This window comes from Pagrus major, chromosome 1 (genome assembly GCF_040436345.1).
Source record: "Pagrus major chromosome 1, Pma_NU_1.0".
In the NCBI taxonomy this organism is placed as follows: Eukaryota; Metazoa; Chordata; class Actinopteri; order Spariformes; family Sparidae; genus Pagrus; species Pagrus major.
This window is the reverse complement of record NC_133215.1, coordinates 35,868,715-35,876,356: the sequence shown is the minus strand read 5'-3', so window position 1 is coordinate 35,876,356 and position 7,642 is coordinate 35,868,715.

Here is a 7,642-nt window from a genome sequence, read left to right as displayed (position 1 = left end):
TACTCCTTTTTTAAAAAAAACTGGTGCACATAACTGGTATGCAGATGCGCATACACAACAATAATGAGAAATGTGTAGCTTGGATTGTTTCAGAACACACTTTTGTGTACTGGGCAGCAAGTGTCAACTGTCATCAATAAATGTTTCTTGTCTATACATATTTCTTGTAATGCATTTGACATGGTGAAGTAACCTACTATGAGAGGTGTCCAAAAAACAGCAGACATGAAGCAGCAAATTTGGTGTTCCACCACCTGCAGAGAGGCATCAAACTAAACTCCAGCAGAAAAAACAGACTTTTCTCTGAAAAGTGGCTCTGAGATGTGCATTGACTGAAGGTTAATGATGAAAAGACCAAACTGCGCTGCAAGAGCCAGAACATTCATACACACAGATGATAGTTTAATATTTATTTACTAATAAATGTGTTCAGCAGCTTTTAAATGATTTAGTCTACGCCAGGTTAATACTATTTTCTACATATATAATAAAGGATTTCTAACTGTAATTAATATAACCAAAATATAAGTATTTAGTCAGTTATTTATTGTCAATATTGTGGTTAGTAATGCTAACCCTAACCCTATATAGAAGCTGAAATGTGTTATTCACATAAGTGAACATTTATTATTTCTTTGCCAGTTATTAAGTGTTAAGCAGTTCATAAATTATTTACAACAGGTTAATGACACAACTCATTGATTTGCAGTAATTTATAAGTAGATTTAAATATTTATGTGAGTTTATCATTTACTAATGTATTTGTGCGGGTTTGTAGCAAGTTATTTTCATAGTTAACTGTCGATGAGAAACCAAATAAATGAGAAAGTGGGACTACTCCATGGACACTTCACCACATTCATTACACTTGTTGGTCACACCTGTACGATGTGTAACAGTTTGTAATTACAATTATAAACAAAATAACAAATATGAAGAATCAGAACAAATGTGAATTTGTTTGGGTGATTGTTCTTTAAGCCAAGACTGAGTGAAGATTCAGCTGATTGACAATTACGACATGACAGGAAAAATAGTTTTATAGAATGTGTGTGTCATGATTCGTCTTTTGAGGTTTAAATTCTTTATCTTTAGACTTCTGCCATGTTTTGTTTAAAGAAGAAAAACATATCAACAGAGAAAGATCTTCATTGGCTGATTTTTTTTCTGCCTAAACAGACTAAATAAACAAACTCTCTTTGTTTGTTTTTTTGCTGGCTCTGCCGACCACATGATTGGCATTCCAATCAACAGTTGGGCTTTTGGCTGATTGTCTCCAGGACGCAGAGTCTCATCAAATCCAAGATTTTAACTCTCAACCTGGTAATCATGGAAATTGCCTTCTCTCTGTGTTTTTTTCTTTCACATTATGGCTGTGGTGGGAAGAGCCATGTTCCAGTGCCATGTCTGTGTGGATTGCTACTTGGCAGTCATACATCCCGTGGTGTTCATTAGGTAACTAAAAGTTGAGAACCAGACCAGGAACAGCATCAACATCATTGAAAGTTAACTGAAAGAGCTGTGTGTGTGGAATGTGGATGTTGTTAGAAAAATAAAATCTATCTTTGAATACCCTTGATGTATAACCTCCATACTCTCTAACCTGTCATTTAATGAACTAATGGTGGATACGCAGTAAAATCTCAGCAGATGATTGCATTTCTAGTGCCACTCAGCACGATGCACTGCTGCAATTGAGGGGGCATGAAAAATGATTTATTCATTGGCAATTGAGCCAGTTAAATGTGCTGATTCAGAATTACACAAGAATAATACATTAAGGAGCAACTAAATGCCCCATTTTAAGCTTAAAGGAACAGTTTACCAAGAAATTATAAAAAACAAAACAACATGGCTGGTCAACATATGTTAGCGAAACAAATTATAGATTATTCATAAATAGATCAATATACCACATAATATGTGAGGGAATGACCCTGTAAATATAAATGCAGTCTGATTTGTAGGTTCTGGAGTGTCCAACATCCTCTCACCATTTAGTCACACTGTACTATTCATTTATTCATTTGCTCTACTGCTCCCTGCTCTATCCATTGAACTCTACTGCAGTCCGTCCATCCTCAGGATCCTTAGAAGGCCCAGCGCAGGAGATAAAAAGGCTCAAGAAAAGAAGGAAATGAACCAGCAGAAGATGAAAGCTGTCAAGATCATCTGGATTGTGTTGGCTATGTTAGTTTTTAATGTGGCCCCATTCATTGCAGTGCCTTTGCTCATCAAAGTCTTTCCAATATTAGATGTGATCACTTTAGCGTTCACATTGTCTTTGTCTTTGAAAAACGTCCATGAATGTCAGAATATCTCAGTATTTAGTTTGTCTACCTTTTGCTTTAATGACAGCATGCACTTGAGCTGCATGGACTCCACAAGTTAGTGTAAAACCTGCTGGCTCGTGTTCTCCCAGTATGATCTGACAGTGTTCCACAAAGCTTCTTGTGATGTCACAAAATGCTTTCTCAGTCTTCAAGAGCCCCCATAAATGTTGAATGGGGTCAGGTGACTGTGGAGGACAGTCCATGACATTCAGGAATTCTTGGTCTCTTTTGTCTTTAGGTAGTTCTGTCAAAGCTTTTAGGTGTGTTTCAGGTCATTATTATTTGTAATAAAAAATCTAATTATCAAATAAAAGAAATGAATACAGTGAGTAGAGTACATAGACCAAGTCACAACCAAATTGTTGTCTAAAACTCCACTTTAACTCACTTTCAGAGAGTGTGTGTGGGCTTTTTTAAGTTTTATTTCTTGCAAATGTATTGTCTGTATTCCCCATGATTTTATTTGCATTCATGCAACATTTAAAACATGCAATAAGAGAATGTATAACATGTAACAATATCTAGACAATAGATTTACAAGATTTTATTTGAATGGAATGTAAATATGCAAATATTATTGCAGACAACACTGTATGTAAACCCTCTTCTAGTTCTTGGAAACTCTGGGGAATTATAAAAGATTTACAAATCGAAGACTCATAACTTCTGTTGTGTTAAAAGGGATTTATTCACAATATTTACTATAACTACTAACTATATACACATAAAGTTCAGGAAAGGTGCATGGTTTGATAATCATGTCTATTACTGGGTAAATTATGTCATTTTTAGATTAGATTTGATACAACTGTATTGTTATTACACAGAGTGCAGGTAGTCAGACAACTGAATACAGTTTAGCATCTAACCAGGAGTGCAAACAGCAGCAAATTGCAAAGACAGATATGTTGATTATGAAGAGCACTGGCAGTATACAGTGTGGAATGAATTTAGTACACTACAGTATGAGTAGTGAGACAATTTACACATAATAAACAGCTGGGGGGTTGATATGAATACAGTGCATCCACTAGATCAGATATATGCTGTATTTTAAATATGAAATCGTGATAGGTCAGATATACAATATTGACAGCAGTATAAATATGTATGTGAAAGCTTACAGTTATGTGTTCAGTAGTGTGGCAGTAATCAGTACAGACAAACACCATTCTTCTAAAAGAAATTCTCCCATTTGGTGTATTGATTCTGGTGGTTGAGAAGGCACTCACACACTTGTCAAGCTGAATGTTGCATTCCATTGTTCCTGGAACTTGTAAAAAAATGTCCTCCAACATGGGGAGGTGCAATGGAACGGTCATCCAAGTCGGAATTCCATGTGTGAAACATCCACCAAGCCTGACTTCACTGAGTTAAACACACAGGACATAGCAGTAGTATGGCTGTGCACACAGTGAACAGTTTCCTCTTCATCACTTTTTACATCATGAAATGTTTGTGTTGTGAAATGTGCAACAAATAACAAATAACAAATTTGTAGTTGCCATTTTCACTTGCATTCAGTTGATTGCTGTCATAGAAGTCTTTGCCACCATGCAGTAGGAGCCATCTCTTCTGTCTCTTTTAAAGTGCCCTAATCTGTTTAATCAGCTGTTGTAGTTGCTTATGAAGTTCACAGACTTGCCATACAGACATCCGTGTGCTGCACATGTTTTCCAAAGCAGACGCCCTGGAATGCATTTATATCGATCAGCCAAAACATTCAAACCACTGACAAGTGAACTGAATATCACTGATCATCTCTTTACAATGCATTTTTCTACTGGGAAACCTTAGGTCCTGGTATTCAGGCAGTTGTTCTTTGACACATAACATCCATCTAATCACAGCTGCAGACCAAGTACACCCCCTCATGGCTACGGCATTACCTGATGGCAGTGCCCTCACCAAGCAGGACAATGTAGCGAAAACCTTTCAGGAATCGCCCCGAGGAACATGACACAGAGCGCAAGGTGCCAGTCTCACCTTCAGACTCTCTGATCGAGCATCCATGGAATTCAATGGAACAAGTAAGGTCCATGGAGGCCCCACCTCAAAACATTAAAACATTTTTGTGGCTGATCAATGTCAGTGGTTTTAATGTTCTGGCTGATTTGACACGTGTTGGTTGCGAGGCATGGCCTCCATGGATCTGACTTGGTCCAGCACGTCCCATGAATGTTCAATCGTGTCGGGATCTAGGGAGGTTTGGCGTCAGGTCGATGACATGAGCTCAATGTCATGTTCCTCAGGCCATTCCTGAACTGTTTTCGTGGTGTGGCTGGGTGCATTGTCCTGCTAAGCAGGCCACTGCCATCAGGTAATGCTATAGCCATGAGGTGGTGTAGTTGGTCTGCAGCAGGGTCTGGATGGTGTCTACATAGGTGCTACGTGTCAAAGAACATGAACACCGGGACCCAAGGTTTCCCAGCAGAACATTGCATCGTAAAGAGATAATCAATGATACGTGGGGAATACCAACTCAGAAATATTGCCTTCTGATTTGCATATATAGCAGCATATGGTGAGGGATGACTCATCAGACCATTCTCAGCCACCAGAGGAAGAGTTGGTCTTCTGATTTATCTTATGAGGATTGATTGATAAGGTCATGGCTTAAGGTAGAAGGAGCCAAATCCAGAAAACCTAGCACATTTATTATTCAACATGTCCCCTCCTACATATACACTAGTCAGCGTCTTGAACATCCACAACGTGCTCAACAGCAGTGATGACGTCATCATCATTGTCAATATGGCCACCACTGAGCTCCTTCTTTATCTTGCAGAGGAGATAGTATTCTGAGGGTGTCAAATCAGGTGAACAGGGTGGGTGTTGGACAAGTTCAAATCTGCTTCCCTGCATCGCCACTGCGGGATGGAGCGTCGTCTCTGACTTACAATTTTCAATTACCCAAAACAGGAAGACCTCAAGTTACAAACTTCCTGCATAATTGCTCAAAGACTTAAACTCCCCTGTGCATGTGTTGTGAGCCAGTTCAACCTGGTGTGATCAGGTTTTGATGAATCCTGTGAAAGAGAAACATGTTAATGTATGTAAAGAGACAGTATTATTAATCATTATGTACATTATGTGTGAGAAATGTTTTGAAATGTTTTGAAAAATACCCTCTTGAAAGTCTCACAGATGAAGTCGTTCACTGTGGATTTCAAAATGGACTCTGAACTGAACTCAGTTTCCCAGAATTCCCCAGTCTTCAGACTTAGGTGCAAATTCAGCTTTGAGCTACTATTGGTCAGGGTGACAGCCCCCCCTCTAACCAGATAGTCAAAAGTCCAGCTCCTTCCTTTGTTCTGGCTCTTCTCCACCTCTCTCCCCACGGGGCTGCCTGCCCCCCAGTTCTCTTCTCCTGGACTCTTCTGAGCCTAACAGCTGCTAAGATGACAGATGACATCTGGTGCAAAGGGCTCATTTCCCCCGTTCATAAGAGTGGGGACAAATCAGACCCTAATAACTACCGTGGCATCTGTGTCAGCAGCTGTCTAGGTAAATTATTCTGTAGTATTCTGAATAAAAGAATACTAGATTTCCTTCCTTTACCGACCATGTATATACCCTTCACACTTTAATTAACAAACATGTACACCAAACAAAAAATGGTAAAATATTTACTTGTTTCATTGATTTCAAGAAAGCTTTCGACTCTATTTGGCATGAAGGGCTCTATTACAGGCTTCTACACTGTGGTATAGGGGGCAAAATGTACGATCTGGTTAAATCAATGTATTTGGAAAATATGTGTGCTGTTAAAATTGGAGACAAACAAACTGAATTCTTCACCCAGAGGAGAGGTGTACGCCAGGGCTGCAATTTAAGTCCGACTTTATTTAACGTGTATATAAATGAACTTGCTGCTCCTGGCCTCTCCCTCCTCGATAGAGAGGTGAAGTCTCTGTTTTATGCTGATGACCTTGTTCTACTGTCTCCTACTGAACAAGGACTACAGCAGCAGCTGGACATAGTAGAAAAGTACTGTCAGAACTGGGCCCTGGCAGTTAACATGAAGAAAACTAATGTCATGATCTTTCAAAAACGCCCCGGATGTCAAGAGAACAAATACCAATTTACCATAAATGATCATACCATTGAACACAGCATGAGTTATACCTACCTTGGTATAACCATTACAGCATCAGGGAGTTTCAACATGGCAGTGAATGCACTAAAAGAGAAAGCTGGAAGAGCCCTACATGCAATCAAGAGAAAATTTTCATTTTCCAAATTCCAGTCAAAATCTGGCTTAAAATATTTGATAGTGTCATCCAGCCCATTGCGCTGTACGGTAGTGAAGTCTGGGTCCACTCAGTCATCAGAGCTATAACCGCTGGGACAAACATCCAACAGAGTCTGTTTGTCATTTTACACGTACACAGAAACACACCAACAAATGCATGTAGAGCAGAATTAGGCAGATACCCACTGATAATTAACATTCAAAAGAGAACGCTCAACTTTTTTAACCACCTGAAATCCAGCCAGAGACACCCTCCACTCCAAAGCCCTCCAAACTCAAGAGCTGAGCCCAGAAGAGAGTCCCCTATGTCAGCTGGTACTGAGGCTAACTGCCCCCTCTCAGACACAGTCTGACCAGCCTCACAACAACACTGCTCTCCAAACACCAATCAGAGTAAAGCAAATTATAACACAATGTAAAGAAACCTACCTGGAACATTGGAAAGAAGAAACTAAAAGCCAAAGTAGATCAGAATGTTATCTAGCCTAAAAAGAGGTTATGAATTAGCAGAATATCTCTCTGCTGTCAGAGATAGAAAGCAGAGACAGATCCTCACCAAGTACAGGCTCAGTGACCACAAACTGACAATCCAAACAGGAAGACACAAACAATCATGGCAACCAAAAGAAAACAGAACATGTGGTCACTGCTCGACAGGTGAGGTTGAGACGGAGATGCACTTTCTCCTACAATGTAAAACATTCAACGAAACCAGGAACATTTATTTTAATAAATTCAACTCTGTAATCTCAGAGTTCAAAGAGCTGAACGACATCAAAATTAAAAATACTCCTGGGAGAAGGAGACAGGCCATATCTGCTGCCCAATATGTGTCAACATGCCACAACCTGAGGGACAGTGAGACACACACACACACACACACACGCACACACACACACACACACACGCAGGCACATGCACACACACACACACACTGTATATACTGTATATATAATTAATGTAAATCAATCTTGGTGTTGTGTTTGTGTTGTTATTTGTTGTGTTCTGTCCGAGTGTTTGGACATATGTTTTGGCAACATTGTTGTTAAACTTT